The sequence below is a fragment of the Anabrus simplex genome, chromosome 10 (genome assembly GCF_040414725.1).
Source record: "Anabrus simplex isolate iqAnaSimp1 chromosome 10, ASM4041472v1, whole genome shotgun sequence".
NCBI classification, from domain to species: domain Eukaryota; kingdom Metazoa; phylum Arthropoda; class Insecta; order Orthoptera; family Tettigoniidae; genus Anabrus; species Anabrus simplex.
Genome location: NC_090274.1, coordinates 38433158 through 38457049, shown reverse-complemented (window position 1 = coordinate 38457049; position 23892 = coordinate 38433158). Strand labels below are relative to the sequence as shown.

The following is a 23892-nucleotide window of genomic DNA, read 5'->3' as shown; positions in this document are numbered from 1 at the left end:
TCGCAAAATGAAGGCATCAGCCAAAGAAAGACAAGGGCCATGAAGGGCGTGAAAATGAGACTCTCTAGGATTCGCTAGCCTAATACCGTCGGGGTCGGAAAAGAAAAAAGAGTTGACCAAGTGAGATTGAATAGAATAGATGGAAGTGAGGAGCCTGGCACAAGTAAATTGAAGCAATGCCAAGAGTCAGCTAAGGACCCCGTGTTAGCCAACCCACGCTCCCAAGTTGAGAGTCCCTGGGACCCCTTTTAGTCGCCTCTTACGACAGGCAGTTGATACCGTGGGTGTTATTCTACCGCCCCCCCACCCCCCGACAGAGGGACCTTGTGTAGAAAGTCCGTAGTTTTGTGTAGGCTGAGGATAGGTCATGAAAGATCTACGCATTCGTACCTCTAAAAGAGAGAAGTTTGTTCTTGAGGTGGCCAATTCACCATGGGCCACATCCTCACAGAACTGCGCCGATCTCTCAGACCTAAGACAGAACCTCGGCCTGCGGGAGACACTCGAACTAATTCTACCCGATGACGAGAATACTTCTGATCTGGTGATTCACTTTATGTGTGAGAATGGATATACACACATTTCAAGTGTTCCGTTACTCAGGGAACTTACGTTGCCTTATGATGTTTTTGTGTCATTTTCGGCTTAGTAAAATAATCGTTTAAATTTGTGTAACGGATATGTCTGTCTGTCTGTCTGTCTGTCTGTCTGTCTGTCTGTCTGTCTGTCTGTCTGTCTGTCTGTCTGTCTGTCTGTCTGTCTGTCTGTCTGTCTGTATCGGTGCCTCAATCCTGAGGATCGTGATCTCTGAAGATATTTCTTCGTACTCGTTTCCATCCTCCATGGCCTTCTGCTATACGGGTACATTGTATGAATGATGTCTTTGTTGCATGTTTTACGTCATCTGTCCAGCCTATAGGTGCTCGCCCACGCTCCCTCTTTCCAGGCAAGTTTCCCGAAATTATGTGCTTTTGAACGTTTCCTTCACCACGGCCCGTAATATGACCAAAGAATCGGAGAATCCTCTGTTGACATTTTGCCGATAGTCTGGTACTGATTGTTCAGCTCCTTGAGGATGGATTCGTTGATTCGAAATGCTGTCCAAGGAATGCGAAGCATTCTTCTCCAGCACCACATCTCGAATGAGTAACGGAAATAGTGTATAACAAAATGTGTGACGGAACTGTAACCTAGCAACCGTGCAGGCTGTGATGTAAAGTATGGATGGCCAGACAGTGTTACCTAGCAACCGTGCAGGCTGTGATGTAAAGTACGGATGGATGGCCAGACAATGTAACCTAGCAACCGTGCAGGCTGTGATGTCAAGTATGGATGGCCAGACAATGTTACCTAGCAACCGTGCAGGCTGTGATGTAAGGTATGGATGGATGGCCAGACAATGTAACCTAGCAACCGTGCAGGATGTGATGTAAAGTACGGATGGAAGGCCAGACAATGTAACCTAGCAACCGTGCAGGCTGTGATGTGAAGTATGGATGGCCAGACAATGTAACCTAGCAACCGTGCAGGATGTGATGTAAAGTACGGATGGATGGCCAGACAATGTAACCTAGCAACCGTGCAGGATGTGATGTAAAGTACGGATGGAAGGCCAGACAATGTAACCTAGCAACCGTGCAGGCTGTGATGTCAAGTATGGATGGCCAGACAATGTTACCTAGCAACCGTGCAGGCTGTGATGTAAGGTATGGATGGTCAGACAGTGTTACCTAACAACCGTGCAGGCTGTGATGTCAAGTATGGATGATCAGACAATGTTACCTAGCAACCGTGCAGGATGTGATGTAAAGTACGGATGGATGGCCAGACAATGTAACCTAGCAACCATGCAGGCTGTGATGTAATGTATGGATGGTCAGACAGTGTTACTTAGCAACCGTGCAGGCTGTGATGTAAAGTATGGATGGACGGCCAGATCAGTGTTACCTAGCAACCTTGCAGGCTGTGCTGTAAGGTATGGACGAATGGCCAGACACTGTTACCTAGCAACCGTGCAGGATGTGATGTAGAGTATGGATGGATGGCCAGACAATGTTGCCTAGCAACCGTGCAGGCTGTGATGTAAAGTACGGATGGATGGCCAGACAATATAACCTAGCAACCGTGCAGGCTGTGATGTCAAGTATGGATGGCCAGACAATGTTACCTAGCAACAGTGCAGGATGTGATTAAAATACGGATGGATGGCCAGACAATGTAACCTAGCAACCGTGCAGGCTGTGATGTCAAGTATGGATGAATGGGCAGACAATGTTACCTAGCAACCGTGCAGGCTGTGATGTAAAGTGTGGATGGATGGCCAGACAGTGTTAACTAGCAACCGTGCAGGCTGTGATGTAAAGTGTGGATGGATGGCCAGACAGTGTTACCTAGCAACCGTGCAGGCTGTGATGTAAAGTGTGGATGGATGGCCAGACAGTGTTAACTAGCAACCGTGCAGGTTGTGATGTGAAGTATGGATGGATGGCGAGACAGTGTTACGTAGCAACCGTGCAGGGTGTGATGTAAAGTATGAATGAATGACCAGACCATTACCTAGCAACCGTGCAGGCTGTGATGTAAAGTATGAATGAATGGCCAGGCAATGTTACCTAGCAACCGTGCAGGCTGTGATGTCAAGTATGAATGAATGGCCAGACAATGTTACCTAGCAACCGTGCAGGCTGTGATATAAAGTATGGATGGATGGCGAGACAGTGTTACCCTGCAAACGTGAAGGCTGTGATGTAAAGTATAAATGAATGGCCACACAATGTTACATAGTAACCGTGCAGGCTGTGATATAAAGTATGAATGGATGGCCAGACAGTGTTACCTAGCAATCTTGCAGGCTGTGATGTAATGTATGGATGGATGGCCAGACAGTGTTACCTAGCAATCGTGCAGGCTGTGATATAAAGTATGGATGGATGGCCAGACAGTGTTACATAGCAGCCGTGCAGGCTGTGATGTAAAGTATGGATGGACGGCCAGACAGTGTTACATAGCAACCGTGCAGGCTGTGATGTAAGGTATGGATGGATGGCCAGACAGTGTTACCTAACAACCGTGCAGGCTGTGATGTAATGTATGGATGGATGGCCAGACAGTGTTACCTAGCAACCGTGCAGGCTGTGATGTAAAGTATGGATGGACGGCCAGATCAGTGTTACCTAACAACCGTGCAGGCTGTGATGTAAAGTATGGATGGACGGCCAGACAGTGTTACCTAACAACCGTGCAGGCTGTGATGTAATGTATGGATGGATGGCCAGACAGTGTTACCTAGCAACCGTGCAGGCTGTGATGTAAAGTATGGATGGACGGCCAGATCAGTGTTACCTAACAACCGTGCAAGCTGTGATGTAAAGTATGGATGGATGGCCAGATAGTGTTACCTAGCAACCGTGCAGGCAGTGCTGTAAGGTATGGATGGATGGCTATGCCGGAGAGACTTGTGATTATTTGATTTTCCATAAAGAAATATGACACCCGAATTTGATTTCCTTATTCAATCAATTATTTTACTTTGTCTGCACTTAATTTGTTCAGAGAGGATATTTACGTAGTTGTACCTCCTCTAAAAACAAAAATCACCGGGCGAGTTGGCCGTTCGGTTAGGGTCGCGTAACTGTGAGCTTGCAACAGGGGAGATAGTGGGTTCGAACCCCACTTTCGGCAGCCCTGAAGATGGTTTTCCGTAGTTTCCCATTTTCACACGAGGCAAATGCTGGGCCTGTATCTTAATTAAGACCACGGCTGCTTCCTTCCCATTCCTAGGTTTTTCCTACCACATCGCCGTCGTAAGACCTATCTGTGTCGGTGCGACGTAAAGCAAATAACAAAAAAAGCACCATCTCCAGTTTCACGTGTAATCCGAACTACAAGAACGTGAGATTCGTTTTAAAAATCCAACGTACATTGGCCAGGATTCCAACTTGGTGAGATATGAATCACACTACCACTCGGCTATCACGCCCCCACATTTTATTCAGTGATGTTGGGCTTCCTACGACGCCCTCTCTTCGCGTCCATGCCCCGGACCAAGCTTTAGGATAGCCCTCTTGGCTCCGCTGATTTAGCTTACTCAGAATGCACCAGTGGAGGCCAGAGCCACTGCACTCCTGGTGCCTTAACACGCCTGGCTATCTCCAATATACAGTAGGCGCTCTATACATATAGCCTTGTCCTTATCATGTTAACACGCAGAAAAGTAGCATATTTATGACGGAGCTTTATTTATTTACGTAATTGTACAGTATCTCACTATGACAGAACAATGAGTCTTTTCACTATATCAATCCCCTTCCTAGGAATAGGGTTACTGTGCAGCAAATTGGAACACATTTACTTGTTACCTGATTCTGCTCGTGTCTTGAGTACAACGCAATAACAGCATTGCCGGAAGCATGTGGAACAATATTTAAAGCAGTTCGTGCTGGATGAACCTGAGTTGAACAACAAACTTAGCCCAGCTGAAAAGCCGAAATCCACAATATATTAGGAACGGTAGACGTGATACTGTTTTCCTTTGGTGGGACATAGATTACATTCACGTTAGTGTTACCTCATTTTGACTTTTGTCATGTACAGTAGTTTTTCAATGATCTGACTGCCACTCTTGCTGATAAATTACAGCATGCTCAACATAAGCGACTTTCGGTCCTACGACCATGTCACCTCGGCCTATGACGAATTTGGCTGGTTGACTAGAAAAGCCATGTCCTACGCCTTTTTCACCGAATTCTCTATATCCTTTCCAGCTTTCAGTTTAACTGGTTGTTGTCCGATCACAGTTTTGGAACGCGGTCAAAAACAGACACTATAACAACACATCATTCAACACGATACAGAAACTGATTTGTCTGTTTTGCACGACTGTGAAATAAGCTACCTAGAGAAGCTACTGATCTTAGTGTCAGCGAACAGTGTCAGCAATATATTCTCAATAATAACTGAATATTCTAAATTTTAAATTGTTAGCAGTAGCGATTCTAAGGGCCGGTACTGAAGATTTAGTTAAGGGCCGGTACTGAAGATTTAGTTAAACTGTAACTTGAGTTTAAACCGATGTTGAGTCTTATAATGGCCGGCCTAAGTTAAAATGAGATGAAGAAGGAAATATACGATCTTGGTAGCAGTGACTTGCGAGAAAAGATGACTGTCGATAATGTTTGGCAGTGATTTGCAAGAAAAGATGACTATCGATAATGTTTTGTTTACTTCTTGTAGGTAAAATGGCGGATAAAAGCAATAAACGTTGTCCTAATTTTACTTGCAAGGAAATAGAATTGCTTGTGCAATTAGTACAGAAATATTTATATAGTCCGTGAAACAGTGGCCTTATGAATTCCTCCGAAATCTCCCATTTTAATAAACATACTACGAGAGGCATAAAACTGCAATGCTATTAATAGCTGACAGGAATTCTACAGCACGATTTCTGAAATAGAAGGAAGTTACTTTATTTTCTAAAATTTACACTTTTGACATTCAAATAGTTCAAAAATCATTTTTACATTTTTACCTTTTCGTTGCATGCTTTATTCTAGCACCGATTTGCTGAAATAGGGTTATGACAGTCTGTTTCGTAAGCCTAAATCTATTTAAAAACTACTTTTCATTCCATATATGAAAGTGACGTCCCCTTGCTCGGAAAACTCACACACCCCGTGGTCGTTCAATAATTTGAACCACTTCTTCGTCACCGCTTAGTATTTCTACAAACACCTTAAAAATAACTTCGAGATCCATTTGTTCTGCCATGTTGTAAGGTTATGTATTCTTAAACTTCAGTTTAAACGGTAGATGAGTGGTAGTAAAATTAATCTCTAGTTAAACTTAAGTTTTATATGCCTTTGCTGGGGAGATGTAGTGTTTATAGTGCACTATGTCTTCTGGTATGGGCTATATCAAATTTGTTACTTTCATTGACCTGTCTCAGTCTCATCCTTGGCTTTGACAATATGAAAGTGACTGAGGTACGAGTGATGCTAGTAATACCATTCCTTATGCAGCCAGTCCCTGTTATGTATGGTGTGAAAATATCGCTCATAGGGTCGGTTGGTGCATGCATTTCAGTGGGCTTGGCAGACTGATGTGTAATAGCAACGGCTGGCTCGGTGAGGAAAGCAACGGGAAACTACCTCGCTCCTCATTTCCCTAGTACGCCTCTTCAGTGACGCCTAGGCTGTTTATGACAGCTGTTGGCGGAGCTACAGAGGATCAAACCAGCCTTCGGGCTGACTACCCAACATACACAATACACGACTAACAGATAAACCCAAGTTAAAACTGAACGAACAGTTTAAACCTTTATTATAATACCGGCCCTTAGTACAGTAGAGCATCGATTATTTATCCGATTACCGATCATTCGAAACATCGGTTAACTGAAAGCCTTGCAGTCGGCAAATTCAAATTTGTGCTCCATTTAGAAATTCCTTTAGTTGTGCCGTTCGCAATGGCGACTAAGGGCCCTTCCAAAGTAAGCCGGCTCTGCATTCTTGTGGCCAAAAAGAGCTGACGTTTCCGATTTGTTTGATATGTCGTACGGTTCATAATCGTGCTTAGGTTTCAAGGCGGAACCGTTATACATTTCGCTTCTTACCGTATCATGGCCTCCTGAACTCTCAGTAACTTCATTTTTTTTTTTTTTAATCTTGAAAACATTTCTTAGCAGAGAAAGTAGGGGTCCGTCCCAATCACACGAAAAACGTAAAATTAAACACTTTCCTCAATTAACGTAAATAAATAAATAAATAAATAAATAAATAAATAAATAAATAAATAAATAAATAAATAAATAAATAAATAAATAAATAAATAAATAAATAAATAAATAAATAAATGAATAAATGAATAAATGAATAAATAAATAAATAAATAAATAAATACTGGATTAAAGCCACTATATTTATTTAATGAAGCCGAGCTTTCAGCCAAATTGCATTGGCCTTCATCAGGGCATGTTAACTTCTGCTTCTGACAGTGAGCAAAGAAATTCAAAGGAACGTGGAAGTCATTACCGTACTTTCCACGGCCTACCCCACTAATTGGACTCGGGGATCGTCGTGCTGTGATTCACCGCCCTCTGTCGACGGTTTCGTGAGTGCGTCCCGCTGTTTCATGGTGGTGTTACGCATGTTTCTCTGCAGTACAGGTCTCCATGTATTTGATAACTTGAAGCCGTCTTCCCTGTTGATGTTGTTTGGGCGCAGCTCTATCTCTATGGCTTCTCTTACTAGTCGAGTATAGAAGTCTTTTACAGGCGCGGTGACCTTCGCCTGGTCAAGGAGGATTTCATGGCCTGTACTGTAGAAATGTTCTGCTATGACAGACTGGCTTATGGCATTCTCCGTGGAGAATGAAAGAGCGACATTGTTTACCGACCTAATGTGTTATTTCACGCTGGTGCTGACAATACTTTTCGTCATGCCAACATATGAGCAACCACAACCACATGGAACTTCATACACGCCCGGTGTTTTAAGATGTGGTTTTTCTTTGAATGGTCGAAACAAGGATTTAAGCTTCTGGTCTTCGGTGAAAACTGGACTTATAGTGTGCTTCCTAAGAATGCGCCCTATTCTGTCAGTCATACCTGCCACGTAAGGAAGGAATACTTTCTTATTTTTATTGTAGTCCTGGTTGTTACTATCCCTGTAAAGCTCCTTGATCATCACAGCTCGTGCTATGTCTTCTGACGCATAGCCGTTTTTCTTCATGGATGTTGTCAGTTCTCTTAATGCACTTGAGCGGTTATCAGCGTCTGCAACGTTATTCACCCTAGTAAATAATGTTCGAAGGGGAGCTGCTTTCTGGCACGGGTGATTTCGAAAGTTGAAGGGGTAAAGGTCCCGGAAAGGTTTCAAATTGTGAGTCTTGGATAGCTGTATCAAAGTGAAAGAAAATCACTTCCAGCCTAAAAGCAAAGCAAAGTCATCTTCGTACAGGCCATGAAGGCCCTTGAGGGGTGGAAGGTAGAGGCTTCCACTATTCGTAACCTCGGCACATGATGGGGTAGAGTGGTTAATTTTACGCCCGGCCGCCTTTGCCCCCAGGAATTAACCTGGTACTCATTTTTGGTGTAGGCTGAGTGAACCTCAGGGCCATATGCACCTCCGGAAGTGGAAATCTCGTTTCTTAAATTTTACGACTTTCTGACGGGGATTCAAACCCAGGTCCTTCCGGGCGAACTGAGCACGCTTTTACCGCCTCGCCGGCCTAAAAGCAGTTCCGGAAAAACAGCCGAAAATCGCTTGTTTCTTTACTCGATTTCTTCTTTATTAAAATCCTAGCAAAAGTAATTTATTTACATAATTCTTTCTGTAATGTGTTCCTTAGTTCAATACCCTCAGGCGTGTTTTGATTTATTGAAAAATGTCCACACCGCAGGTAGTTATAAGGGCTTAAGTGAAACTCTTTATTGACTCACATTAGCGCTCGTAGTGGTGCTTAAGTGAAACAATGCATTGACTCACATTAGCTCTCATAGTAGTGTTTAAGTGAAACAATGGAGTGACTCATATTAGCGCTCGTAGTGGTAGAAAAAGGCAAACTGCTAATCTAATCACGGCCGACTTGAACCCTCGCTGCGCTCGGAGCTAGCTAGAGCGACGCATCAAGTAGGCCATGATCTAATCAACCGGATAAGGAGGATTAAGGAAAGGATTGTAATTTTTAGGAATATATATATTCTCATAGTGTATTCTATTTTATTTACCTAATATCTGAGCTCTTATCGCTAGGGTGTTTTCAACGTTGAGTTGGTTGCATGAAGGGAAAGAACTGTGAATTTTTCGGTTTCAAGGTAGAACATAATATATTTAAATTCCTATTGTAACATGGCCTCCTGAACCCTCAGGAACTTAATATTTGTTTTTAGGTAGAATCACTTTTATATTTCACTTCCTGTCGTATCATGTCCTCCTGAAATCTCAGACAGAAAAATGGAGCAAATTCACTTATCAGTTTTTATCACACTCTGTTAAAACCAAAAGCTATTCTCTGTTGACAGACCGCGTGACCTTGACAGCATGACATCTGCGGTTAAAAGTAGCAACGGCACCTGAACTGGAATATGGTGTTGGAATGATACAGGAAAATGAGGAGAAATCATATACAGATTCGAAAGGTTGTGCAAAAACTGAAAAAACCGATAGACGGATAGAAATACAACAAATACAATAACTTTGGAACAGGAACGTATAGTTTAGAACAAGCCTTAGAATGTCAGGAATCACATAAGGGACGATTAATTTATTTTCCGAAAATCCTCTATGTTCCTAAACAGTGCAGAATCGATTAAGTGATCATCATCATCATCATCATCATCTGTTTACCCTCCAGGTTCGGTTTTTCCCTCGGACTTAGCGAGGGATCCCACCTCTACCGCCTCAAGGGCAGTGTCCTGGAGCTTCAAACTCTTGGTCGGGGGATACAACTGGGGAGTATGACCAGTACCTCGTCCAGGCGGCCTCACCTGCTATGCTGAACAGGGGCCTTGTGGAGGGATGGGAAGATTGAAAGGGATAGGCAAGGAAGAGGGAAGGAAGCGGCCGTGGCCTTAAGTTAGGTACCATCCCGGCATTCGCCTGGAGGAGAAGTGGGAAACCACGGAAAACCACTTCCAGGATGGCTGAGGTGGGAATCGAACCCACCTCTACTCAGTTGACCTCCCGAGGCTGAGTGGACCCCGTTCCAGCCCTCGTACCACTTTTCAAATTTCGTGGCAGAGCCGGGAATCGAACCCGGGCCTCCGGGGGTGGCATCTAATCACGCTAACCACTACACCACAGAGGCGGACCGATTAAGTGATACTCGTTTGAAATTTGAGACTGGACACTGAATGCTGTTTACAAATGCTGCCCATCCAGTGCGATCACCACACATAGAAATATCTTCTCCAGTCTTGTGTACAAACGACTTTCATTTCTCTGATTGTAAGTTGTGCATTGTTTAGGAATATAGAACATTTTTAAAATGGTGTCTTACATATAATATTTAGCTTTAAATGCATGTACATAGATCACTCTTTACGACCATACCTGTATTTCCGTTACTTTATTATGTATTATGTTTTGTTTATGCATTGGTTATATTTTTAAGTTTGTATGCATCTTTTTCATTATGACCGGATTTATTTTTATCTTATTTTTATTTGTTGAACTTTGTTTTCATTCTTCTTTATGTGTTCTCTATATGTGTTATATAGCTTAGTTGTCCACCTCCGTAGCGTAACGGTTAGTGCTATTAGCTGCCGTCCTCGGGGGTCCGGGTTCGATTCCTGGTACTGCCAGAAATTTAAGAATGACAGGAGGGCTGGTATGTGGGTTAAAATGGTACATGCAGCTCACCTCCATTGGGGGTGTGCCTGAAAAGAGCTGCACCACCTCAGGATGAGGACACGAGTTCACTATTTATAGCTTAGTTATATTTTATTTTATAATAGAAGAGTACATCTCTTTTATATATGTATTATCTTTTAATTTACGTGGTTGAGTGTAAGAGAGGGTCACGAGCTCTAACTTCGCCACTGCTAAAGTCAAATAAATAAATAAATAAATAAATAAATAAATAAATAAATAAATAAATAAATAAATAAATAAATAAATAAATAAATAAATAAATAAATAAATAAATAAATAAATAAATTTTGCTTTTGGAAATCAAATAATCATACATATGTGTTTCAATAAATGAAACTCAAATTGATATCAATTAATTTATTTTCGTCTGACAAATAGTTTTCGAGGGATATCTGTATGGAATTTTGAGTCAACAAGTGTAGGATTCAGTTTATAGAAAAGGGGGAACTGACTCAGAGCCTATAAAACTACCATGAATTAAATAGTAATATGTTTTATTTATCCTGGCAAAGTTAGGGATGTACTCCCTTTCTTACACTTAACCAGTCTTAACCTAGAACACTTAATAATAACTACTGATGACAATAATATGATAATATGGACAATAGTAACAGTAATAGCATTAACAAAAGTAACCACACTTAAAAAAAATATCATATCATCCATATAATATAAATCGTACGTAGTGTGCAGAATATAATTATGAATAATGAGTACTATAACAACTACTTAAGAAAGAGTTTAGAAAACATACACATTTCTACAGTACACCGAAATATCGCCTTCAATTGAGAGGTGAAGAGAAGGATTAGTAAGAAGTAGAAGAAGAGGAAGAAGAAGAATATCTCTGAAAGGAAGAGGGAAATGATGATGAAGAGGCGGTAGGAGTAGATGTTTTTAGGTCATAATTTGATGATTCATGCATGTTTACCTAGTATTTCGACACAGGCATGTTTAAAAGCTAAGCTACTGGACATGCTTCTGACGTCCACTGGTAAGAGATTCCATTGTCGGGCTGCGGTAACGGTGAATGATTTGCTGTTCTGTGTACAGGAAGGGATAAACACATGGTGCTGCAGGATCGGGTATTTTTGTTATGGTCTGTGGAGAGGAGCTTCATTCGATCACGGAGATAGGCTTGTTGAGTACTTTTAAGAATAGTATGCAAGAAGCAAAGAGTATGAAGTGTGCATCGTTCTTGTAGGCGAAGCCACCCGCGCCGCGTGTAAGACGGCGTGACATGGTCAGCGTAACGAAGTCCATAGATAAATCTTACACAGGCATTCTGAGCACACTGTAATTTCCTTCCCCAGTATACTCCTAGGTTGTTGTAACCTATGTCGCAATAATCAAAATGAGGTAATGCGAGTGATTCAACAAGAATTTTCTTTAGTTTAAAAGGGAAAGTGAATTTGAAGTTACTGAGACAGCGTAGCGTTCCGTATATTTTCCTACACACAGATATAGTTTGGGCAGACCAGGACAGATGTTCGTCAAATATGATACCAAGATTTCTTACATTTTGGCTATACTGTATGGGAGTACCACTTATGGACAACTGTGGTAACGCTGTTCGATTGAGCTTGCAAAGTAATTTAGGGTAACCAATAATTATTGCCTGGGATTTTGATGGGTTTAATTTTAATCCGTGATTTCTGGCCCATATATCTATGATCATCAAGTCTTCACTTCAGGTGACGTGTTTCTGAGTGTAGGTTTTCGGGTTTGCTGTGTATATATATCTGTAGGTCATCAGCGTATAAGTGGTATTTACAGTGTTTTAATCCGGAAGATATGCCATTTATATACAAAGAGAAAAATAGGGGCCCAGTACAGATCCTTGTTGTATTCCTACGTCGACCGTACGCCAATTTGAATATTCATTGTTGTTATTAAGTACACACTGCCGGCGACCGGTGAGATAGGATCTGATCCACTGGAGTGCACTCGCGGAGAAATTTAAACTATTTAATTTGGATATAAGTATGTCCCTGTCAACAGTGTCAAAAGCTTTACTAAAGTCCAATAACGCTAGAACTGTCAGTTGTATGTTGTTCATAGCTTGCCTTATGTCATCAGTCACATGTGTTAATGCACAGCAAGTGCTGTGTCTCGGTATAAAGCCGGACTGGTGGATATCAAGAAGATTGTGTTGAATAAGATAGTCGGTAATTTGCTTGTGAACTATGAATTCTAAAGCTTTTGACAATATGCATAAGATGCTAATCGGCCGATAGTCACCGACGTCCTTCGCCAGTCTTATTTTCGGAAGCGGGCGAACTATGGCCATTTTCCATATTTCCTGATAAGTCCCCTGTTGCAGTGAGTAATTAAAAATATTCACCAGTGGATAAATGATGTGGTGGAGGATTTTCATGAGCATTTCATGGCCTATATTATCTACGCCCCTAGCCCTGGTCTTCATGCGTTTTATTGAGTCAATCACTTCTTGCGGTGTGACGTGACTGAAGTAAAATTGATCTCTTTGTGGAGATGGCGTATTATCATATGTATTAATAGTTTTCTCCTTTACGACCGAATTAATTCCCGTTGGCGAGATGAAATGGTCGTTTAATTCATCTACGTTAACATTTAGTTCATCGTTAGATTTCTGGTTATTGATGCCAAAATATTTCATAGATTTCCACATCGTCGCAGGGCGTACGTCAGGTCTAATCAAGTTATGGGCGTAACGTAGTCTAGCGCTACGAATTTTAGAGGTCGTTTTATTACGCAGTGTTTTTTAAGTCTGGTGATTCACTTCCGTTGGGTAGTGCTTGTATCGTCTATGATCAGCGTCTCGTTTAGCCATTAAGTGGTAAATTTCGTCATCTATCCACGGTTTAGGTGCTCTGGAACCTTTTCCCGTACGCACTGGGGCGTGCCGGTCGTAGAGATGCGTTCCTAGGTTATTAAATGTTGAGACCTAGAGTATGATGAGATGAGGCCTCTTCGATAAAAGAACCTTCTACACGTCTCTGTCATAAGTCTATACCTCGGATTTTTAGGTGATAATAGGTTAGAATGCAAAGTAATTTGGTTTGTAGGAAGTGTGATGCAACCCGTTGTACCACAATGCAGGAAGAGTACCGTAGCATAAATTCAAGAAGTTATATAGGCTGTACCCCTAATATCTATGCAAATCTCATAGCATAACCGTTGTACAGTGTAGGGTATACTTGTTACTGGCTTAAGTAAGTTTGCATTCTAACCTATCAGTACGTAATAATCCGAACTCTAGAACCATCAAACAGTACGTCATGGCACAACCTGCAAGATCACCTCGACAATCTGTACTCTAATGCCCCTCTTTGATAATGTATATATTGCGTACGCTAGTGACCGCGGGGTCCTTAGCCGAGTCCTGGTATTGCTTCCACTTGTGCCAGGATCATCACTTTCATCTTTCCTATCCGATCTTCCTTGGTCAACACTTGTACGTTTCCAACCCCGATGGTATTAGATGATTCGATGCCTAGGGAGTCTTTAATTTTCAGCCCTTTGTGGCCCTTGTCATTCTTTGACCGATACCTTTATTTTTCGAAGTGACGAATCCCTTCAGTTTTTCCACTCAAATTAGGGCATTGTTGCCTAGTTGTACTTCCTCTTAACACAATAACAACCACCACCATCACTCTGTCATGGCTATCCACCAATACTTCACATCACAGCCTCCATGATCACATCGACCATATCAACACTAACGCCCTTTTTTGATAATATATCTCTCTTAGTAAGGGGCATCCAAAAGTACTTCACATCACACCCTGCACGGTTGCTAGGAATAATAATAATGACGACATGTGGCCTCCGAAGAGCTTGGTGCTGGACCGAGCTCGATAGCTGAAGTCGCTCATGTGCCGTCAGTATCCAGTAATCGGGAGGTAGTGGGTTCGAGCCCTACTGTCGACAGCCCTGAATACGGCTTTCCGTAGTTTCCCATTTTCACACCAGGCTAATGCCGGGGCTGTACCTTAATTAAGGCCACGGCTGCTTTCTTCCACTGCCTAGGCCTTTCCTATCCCATCGTCGCCATAAGACATATCTGTGTCGGTGCGACGTAAAGCAAATAGCCTAGTGAAAGTCTTTCGAGTTGACGCCGTATGGGCGACCTGCGCGTCTATGAGGATGGAGCCCTACGTGATGGATTCTAATGAATCCATCACAACCCCTGAGCCATAGGAATTAACCAATGAAGGTGAAAATCCCCGACCCGGCCGGGAATCGAACCCAGGACCCTTTGAACATACTGTATGTTCTACGGTCGATCGTTTACGAGTTACAGATTCTCCAACTTTGTACGAGAAGTACGGGTAATAAGCCTTACCTGGCACATTCCATCTCGAGTAGCTGTAGCTTCTGCTTCTTCTTGTTTCCTTAATCCTACGGATCGTGGTGTTCGAGTGAAATCACAGGAACTGTTAAAATATCGCATGAGGAGCAACGAGCGAGCTTAGTGACAGGCGACCGGAAGGCCCTTGTTAAGACACCGCAATGATTTACATACTTATAACATCATGAAAACAAATAATGTTGTCTGCAAAGAAATATTAAAAGATCTACAATCAAAAATTCAAAACTATTGCCGTGTGTAGCGTGAGCAGGTTAACTTACAATATAGTCTATTATATAATGTTATATTCGCTTACTTCTCCACTCGTAATAAAAGTTTTCTTGGCTAAGCCTGGATAAGACAGGGTTCAGCTTATGTGTGGCCGGAAACTGCTTGGCTGCTTGACCTAATGAAATCATTTGTCGAGTTCCTTCACGAAGAAGATGACGAGTCGTGGGCTGGCCTGATTAACGAGGTCCTTGGCTGCTGCGGTTAAGATTAAGGTACGTGCTTGTTGTGAAACTGTGTGCTGCCGAAAACAGACCGCGACATTTCAGCATTCAAATGTATCTCGCGCTAATATGAAACTTCATCTCGTTTTATTTTGGTCTGCATTTCTGTTAGTTCGTCTTGTTGCGACTTTTTAATGAATCAATAGAGAAGAAAGGTACTGCAAGTGTTAACCTTTTCACTCCCAAGTTTCTTTCAGCCTTATGCATGCCCCATACCAGATTTTTCTGGACGTTTCGACAGTGGTTGTAATAGGCCATAAATACTTTGTATTTACACAGCTACTGAAAAGTCATGGAACGACAATATTAGCAATAGCTTTCTCCTAACACTTTTCCCAAAACTTGAAAGAACTTGGCGTGATAAATGTCGACAACTTGTTTCACTGAAACTTATGTCCACCATATTCACCAGACTCATCATCATTGCCTAAATTTTTTTAAAATATAATCTTTCGTTATGCTTTCTTTACACTCCCGTGCACCCATCTCAGAAGACAGCTGTGAAAGAAAAACACAAGGCACATAATTATAGTCAAGAAAACGGTAAGGTGATTTATGGATCGTCCGTCGTCTGAACAAAGCATGTCAACAGCGTTGGACTGAACTCGGAAGTGAACAAGAGCGCATTGCTTTAAATCCGAATTAACACGTGTTTGGGACAGCGGGAGAAATGTTGACATCCGAGTTAACTGTGGCATGGGATGGAAAAGGTTTAAACACTCTTGAGGGTGGGCGCAGTAGAATACAAGAACAAGGTTTACGTTGTAGACATGGTAATAAGATTTTGGGCTTTCCTGTCGTGTCAGAAAACAAGGTGAAATTCTTTAATTAGAGAAGCCTTCCTCGTGAACAGTCGAGATTTCCTTCTGAAGACGCGAAGTGAAGTTCTCTGCGAAACGTAAAAACAATTAACCATATTTCGGGACTCGCCAAAAGCCCAAAAGCTTATTGCAATGTCTACAAGTACGGGCCGTGAAAGCATCAATGGTTTACTTTGGCAGATGACCTCGTTGTATGTCGCCTTGAAACGAAAAAGATACCATCCACCACTACCGCCACTACGTCCCATTTCGAAGTATTGGTTGCGGAAATTGCTTAAATTCCCCCAATCACGAATATCCTCCTGATGATGCTGCATCCCCGTTGTACAGTCGAGGCACAGAAGTTGCTGACATCATTGCAACCAGGTGTATAATCACTTAGTCAGCTGTTCACTTGGTTTATACAGAATGTATCAGAATTCAATGCTCCATCTTGTAGAGGTGGGAGAAGAAACCGCAAAAAATGCTTTTCGTTTGTAAACAGCCATTGGTCTGAATAAATTACTCCCTGACAAAATCAGAAACTGTACAGTTCTGTAAACGATTACAAGTAAATTGACCGAGCGAGTGGCCGCGTGAAGAAGGAGAATAAGTCTGTTAGGTCATCAGCCCGGAGGCTGGTTGGATCCTCAAATAGTACCACTAAAGGTTATAAGGACACCCCAAAAACCAATGACAGCACCAAAATGAGGCGTACTAGGCGAGATGAGGAGTGAGGTAGTTTGCCATTGCTTTCCTCAAGAGAAGAAGAAGAAGAAGAAGAAGAAGAAGACTAATCGTATTTGTCTTTCATTTCCGAGACCTTCATTTTTCAAAGTATCGGATCTCTTCAGTTTTCCTTTTTTTTAACCTGTTTTATGTCGCACCGACACACACAGGTCTTATGGCAACGATGGGGTAGGGGAGGGTTAGGAGTGGGAAGGAAGTGCCAGTGGCCTTAGTTAAGGTTCAGTCCCAGAATTTGCCGGGTGTAAAATGGAAATCTACGGAAAACCATCTTCAGGGCTGACGACAGTGGGGTTCGAACCCACTCTCTCCCGGATCCAAGCTCACAGCTGCACCGCAAGGTAAAATCGCCCGACCCTCCTTTTCTAATCTGCCCAGTCCATTCTCTAGGTCTTTTAAACTTCGAGAAAGCTTTAATATTAATACAATGATTTCTTTGCGTTGTGGCTGAGGCTGTTAATAAAAATAAGCAAGGAAAGATAGTTAGGAACAAACAAAATCAAACTGTGCTTGATACCTAATTTTCTTTCTCGAAAGAATCCAGACAAAAGTCTCAGCTGGGTGATTACAAGAAACTGCTAAAGTAACAAGCTTTTCTGTAAGGACCCCTGTTGTAAAAACCTAAATAAGCCACCTGTAAATCCCGTGTACCATAGATTTCATAAAAAATAACTTGCAGATTAGTTTCTTCCCCCTTTTATCTTGAATTGAAATACAGTGTATCACACATTTTTGTGCTTCCATTTTCTCGTTAAACTGTGAAAACCAAAACGATCCTCTCTAAACCCGCAGTCTCCTTGAGCTTGTAAAAAAAATTATCAGCTTCGATTCTTCCTACATTTATCTTGAAATAGAATGCCGAGTTTTACAAATGTATGTGCCACCGTTTTCCAGTGATGTTGATAAGCCGAGCCCTTCCATACTACACTGGCGGAAAGACATATCCAAACACCGTGAAATACGGAATGTAGGATAGGGACATTTTGGCAATATATTTGTTGAGGTAACATATTTAATTGGTTAAAGGTACAAGACTACAGGTTAATATCCGCTCAACAAAAACCATCGCAAGTGTGCTATTCTGGTCCATTAGTAATCGGTGTAATCGCCTGACTGTTTGTTGAATGCAGGTATGCTAACGTGCAGATGCCTGATGTCAGCTTGTGGGTCAATACAGGGACGGTTAATGCCGGTTGTGGATGACGCTGTTGTCATCCAGTGATGTCCCATACGTTCTCTATTGGGGACAGATCGGGGGATCGAGCAGGCCAAGACAACATGTCGAGACTCTGTAGAGCACGTTGGGTTACAACAGCGACGTGGGGGCGTGCATTATCCTGTTAGAAAATACATCCGGGGTTGCTGTTCATGAATGACAGCAGAACAGGTCCGATAACCACGAGAGTGCTCCTGTTGTCATAGGAAATTGCTCCCCAGACCAGAACTCCCGGTGTAGGTCCAGTGCGTCAACGCCACAGACAGGTGGAATGCAGGCGCTCACCTGGCCTCCTTCTAACTAACACACGACCATCATTGACACCAAGGCAGAAGCGGCTTGAATCGGAAAACACAACGGACCTCCAGTCCATCCTTCAATGAACTCTTGGTTGACACCACTGAAGTCGCAGTCTGCGGTGGTTTGGGCTAAGTGGAATGCACGCCGCAGGGCGTCTTGCTCGGAGCTGTCCTTCAGGTAACCGATTTCGAACAGTTTTTTTGCGTCACCATGGTGCTAACTTCCACTCGAATGGCTGCTGCAGACGCAGTCCGCTGCGCCACAGCCATACGCCGAATACGTTGCCACGGGGACGTCCGGAGCCCGGTCTTCTTGCGAGCGTACCTTCTCGTGTCCACTGCTGCCAGCACTGATGCACAGTGAAGCCATTCTTGTCAAGCCTTTCTGCAATAGCGCGGAAGGAATATCCACCTTCACGTAGCCCTGTTATACGGCCTCGTTCATCCGCAATGAGCTGTTGATACTGGCCTCTTCGTCGTCGTAAAGGCGTTCTTCACTCACTCAGTCACTCCATCCAATCTCACAGGTAACTAACGCTCTCGCACAGTACAGCCAGTATTTAAAGCAAACCTTATGTGCAAAGTCATGGGGACGTTACAAGTGCCACGCTAATGCAATTTGCGGGATTTTTGAATCAACGTCGCCTTTGAGATGTATAAACATGCCTACCAACGTTCGTTAATCTAGCACAACACTTTCTTGATGTTTGGATATTTTTCTGCCAATGTATTATTATTATTATTATTATTATTATTATTATTATTATTATTATTATTATTACTAGACGGAAAGGAAATTGATCTGTGATAGGAGCCTAGTTTTATTTATTTTTTCCCGGTAAACATCAAATATATTTACCGTAACGTGTCGACATAGAATTTAATTTTTCCGCCGTAAAAATATCTCACTACTATTACCGAGTTTGAACCCACGGTCTTGTGATACTAAGGCGGACACTCTACCACTGATCCAGAGATGTGGCTACCAATAAGTAAATGGGGGAGTTAAACTCGGTGTCCTGTATCCCTAGAGCGACATCAGAAAATTAGAAGACCTACTGACCTTGGCCTGCTTTAATCCCACGTCCATTGGTACAAGATGTTAACTCTCTAACGGACCATCAGCGTCGTATATCTCGCAATTGTCAGCTTGGCGACGAAGCTCTTCAAGAGCAGTACTAGGAATTCTGAGGCAACGGCTTGGTGAAGCCACATAATATGCGTTGCAAACAACTCAGTACTTTGAACATTGATAATAGAGTGTCAAAAACCGGACGAATAATAAAAACTTTCTTCTTCGTTTTTCCTCCTAACTTAGGAGTCATACCGGGCAAGTTAGCTGTGCTGTTAGGGACGCGCAGCTGTGAGCTTGCATCCTGGAGGTAGTGGGTTCGAACCCCACTGACGGCAGCCCTGAAGATGGTTTTCCGTGTTTTTCACACCAGGAAAATGATGGGGCTGTACCTTAAGGCCACGGCCGCTTCATTCCCACTCCTAGGACTTTCCTATCCCATCGTCGCCATAAGACCTGTCTGTGTCGGTGCAATGTAAAACCATTTGTTAAAAAAACATTTATCTTCCTACTGAGTCTAATTATTCACTTAATTGGCTGATATTGAAAACTCATGCTTTGATTTCATGGTGATCGTTGTAAAGGATGGTCTAGCAGTCCTGTGCGGGACGTGCCTAGCTGCAGAGATGATTGAAACCCTAGACCTCACTATATCACCAGGAAATATTGCAAACGTTAATGGGTCAATCTAACAAGACTAATGACACTATTCATAATCTGACCTTCGCCAGTAATCTTCACCAGGACACACAGTCCGCTGTTTTAAAGTTTACTTTATCCAAGAAGTGTACATAAGAAATTAACGTTTCTATTACAGTTTTGCTATATGATATTATCGTGTAAATCAATACTAAACGCACATCCTGCAATAGGGATGACGTGATTTTAGAGGATAAGTGCCCTTAAGTCAAGTTTCCTAAGAATTTTGTCCTATGAACATAGATAGGTGATAATTTATTTATTTCTTATTATTTTCTAGCCTATTTCACTCCACTGCTGGATATGGACCTCTTCCATATGCTTCCATTGTCTTCGGTCTTGAGCCACTTGGAACCAGCGTGTTCCAGCCAACAGTTTTATGTCGTCGAGCCATCTCTTCAGGGGTCTTCTAATGCCTCTCTTGTGTTCCCATGGTCTCCAGTGAACAGTCCTATAGGTCCACCTGTTGTAGTCTTGTCGAGCTACGTGTCCTACCCATTGCCATTTTAGTCTTGCTACTCTCTCTAGGATGTCTGTTACATTTGTCTTTCTCCTGATGTCCTCTGAACGGATCTTATCCCTAAGGCTGATCCCTAGCATCTGTCGCTCCATAGCTCGTTGTGTTCGCTGAAGCTTGCGAGCACTTTCCTTCGTCAGAGTCATCGTTTCCAGACCGTAAGTAGTAACTGGCAGCACGCACGTATTATAAACCTTGGTCTTCAGGTTAATTGGAATATCGTTGTTGGTGAGGATGAATCTTAGTTTTCGGAATGCTGTCCAACTCATACTTATTCTGCGAGGAATTTCTGCACATTGGTTGTCTTTTCCAAGTTTTATCTTGTGTCCAAGATAGATGTACTCATCGACAGCTTCTATATATTGGTTACCCATTTTAAGTGGTCATAATTTATTTATCCTGGCCAATTTAAGGACATGGAAGAACGAAGAGTGCAACTTTACGCTTTTACCAAGAAGGAAGCTAAACCTTCCCTGGGAAAAAGGTGTACACGTGTCTATAATGTAACAGTGCGTTTTCGCGAATTGTTGATCTCGAAAAACACAATTGCATTCACTCGGGGGTGAGACTACACAAGTGTACAATATGCGGTAATACGTTATCATGAAACAAACTAGTTAAACTGAGCACTGTCCCTGCTTTGCAGGAGGCTATAGCCCTTAGGGGATTCACACGGCTAATTTATTTATTTATTATCCCTCTTACACTCTTGAGCAGTAAAATAATTAGAATAATAAATAACTAACTACAAGTATTAACGAAGTAACCACTCATAAAGTACGTAGACCGAGGGAGTTGGTTGTGCGGTTACAATCGCTTAGCGTAGTTGTGAGCTTACATTCGGGTGGTGGTGATCATTGTTTTGAGGAAGTACAACTGGGCAACCATCCTCTATTTACTTACTTACTTCTCGCCGCTAAAACCAATGCAGGGCCTTGACCCCTCTGACATTTGTAGCCCAATCTTCACGACCTTCAGCTCGCTTCCTCCATTTTATTCCCATCTTTCTTAAATCATCCTCCACATCATCTAGCCATCTTTTTCGGGATCTTCCTTTTCATCTTCTACCACCTAGATTTTCTTTGTAAATTTTATGACAGACCTATCATCTGGCATTCTCTCTACATGTCCCAGCCACCTTAATCTCTTACATTTTATTTCAGTAACAATATTTGGATATCCCCTGAGCCCTTCCAGTTCTCTGTTTTTCCATATCCTCGACTGTTTCCCTTCATTCACTGGACCAAATATCCTTCTCAGTGTTTTTATCTCACATTTGCTCAACAGTTCTTCATCTTCTCTGTTCATTGTCCGAGTTTCAGATCCATAAGTTACCATTACTGTTCGATAAACTGTCAGCTTCAGTCTTCTACTAAGGCTGCGTGATCTGAACACTCTCATTAAAGCCAAGTAAGCCCTATTACCTGCAGCAATCCTTGCTTTTATTTCCTCTTTCAAAAGGGAATTGAGCCAACGGCACGTGGTGTTCTCAAGCGGTTACCCATCCAAGTATTGACCACGCCCAATGTTACTTAACTGCAGTGATCGGACGAGAACCGGTATATTCAACAGGGCATGGCCGTTGGCCTATTAACACTAATCAGAGAAAAAATGAAGGGCTCCAACACTTTGAAAGCTGAAGTTATCGGCCAAAGAAAGACAAGGGCTACGAATGCTGTGAAAATAGACTCATTAGGCATCAAACACTTAATATCGTCGGGGTCGGAAAAGAACAAGAGTTGACTAACCAGGATAGAAGAAAATGAGGAGCCTGGCACAAGTGGAAGCAATGCCAGGACTCAGCTAAGAGCCCCGTGCTCGCCAACCCACGCTCCCAAATTAAGACCCTCTGGGACCACATTTAGTCGCCTCTTACGACAGGCAGGGGTACCATGGGCGTTATTCTATCGCCCCCACCCACAGGGATTTGCATTCGGGATATGGTTGGTTCGATCCCTCCATGAGTAGCCCTGGAGATGGTTTTCCATGGTTTTCCATTTCCACATCAGGAAAAATAATTCTGGGGGCTGCACCTCATTTAAGTCCATAGGAGCTACCTTTCCGATCCTAGCTCTTTCCAATATTTTCAGTTTTCAAATCCTAGATCCATATTACGTGTGCGGGGTTCGATTCCGCGTACAGTGTTAAGTGCCTTAGTTCATAATTTTAATATTAATTCAGGAATCAATCGTAACTTGCTGGTTTGCTGAATGTTGTTCTCTTTTGTTACAGGATGAAGGCGTGCAGTAGGATGGATCATAATGTCAGGATTAGGGCGCAGTTAACGCAAGGTGACGTGACTTGACGTAAAGGTAAGAAATGACTGAACTAAAGATGTTTATACGAGGCACATAACTCATCGGGATATCACTAATGCTGATGGTAGTTGTGTCAATGCTAGAAAGAAATATCTGCTATTCTAAACAGTAGGCCTACATCTTCTTGTTCTAATAGTGTTATACTTTTTACGACCCACTAACCCTCAGAGTAGTCCCTTACATTGTTCACAACACATGGCTATGTGTAAATTTTGCAATATCATGTTTACAACCGTTGTAAATGTCTTCTCGCGTCTCAAGCTGTCTCACTTAAGGGTTCTTCCACTTTGGGGTTGAGATAAAATTTGCACGGAGGCAAGTCCGGTGAGTATGGCGGCTGTTCCAATACTTCTCACCCCCAGCGCTGCAGTTGCCTCCGTACAGCCTCTGCTACATCCGGTCTGGCGTTGTCATGGAGAAGGATGATACTGTTTCAGCTTGTAAGTCAAGTAGAGTCCATCTTCTGTCCGCGCCCATGCACTGTGTTTTTAGTGCACGTGACATATCAGTCCGTACAGTAGCGGCGATTGGGAACTAGAAGTGGGGGGTTGGGGGATGGAGCATGAAAATGTATAGATAACGAAAAGTACCGGGGATATGGGGTGGTTTATAGGGGTTTAGGTTAGACAACAAAATTGAAAAAAAATACTTTAAAATGGTGAAATGGTAAGAGAATTTCGACAGAATTAAAAGATGACAAGTTTACCAACCGAACTGCGGCAATAAGTTAGACGTGATTATACAATTAAAAATCATTCAATATTTGACTACTAGATAGAACTACACAGACGCATTGACCGGGTGAGACAGCCGGACTGGTGAATTCTTCGGTGGATGCAGAGTGGGTCTTGGTCCACAAGTTGTCACGGTTGTCCGTGGTCTAACAGCTCTGCACTTCGACCGGCAAACCGTTCAGAGGAGGGGCGGCCACGGCTCTATGGTGATTCTACGCCTCTGCATTCGGGAGACGGGACAGGGCTTGACCTCACGGTTGGCCCAACCGTCGGCT

The 23892-nt window shown here is 42.7% G+C and overlaps 1 pseudogene; it reads right to left on the bottom strand.

Annotated features, from left to right (window-relative positions):
• Positions 1-22033: 22033 nt before the first annotated feature.
• On the bottom strand, positions 22034-22152 carry LOC136882481 (5S ribosomal RNA; annotated as a pseudogene).
• Between the last annotated feature and the right edge of the window lie 1740 nt (positions 22153-23892).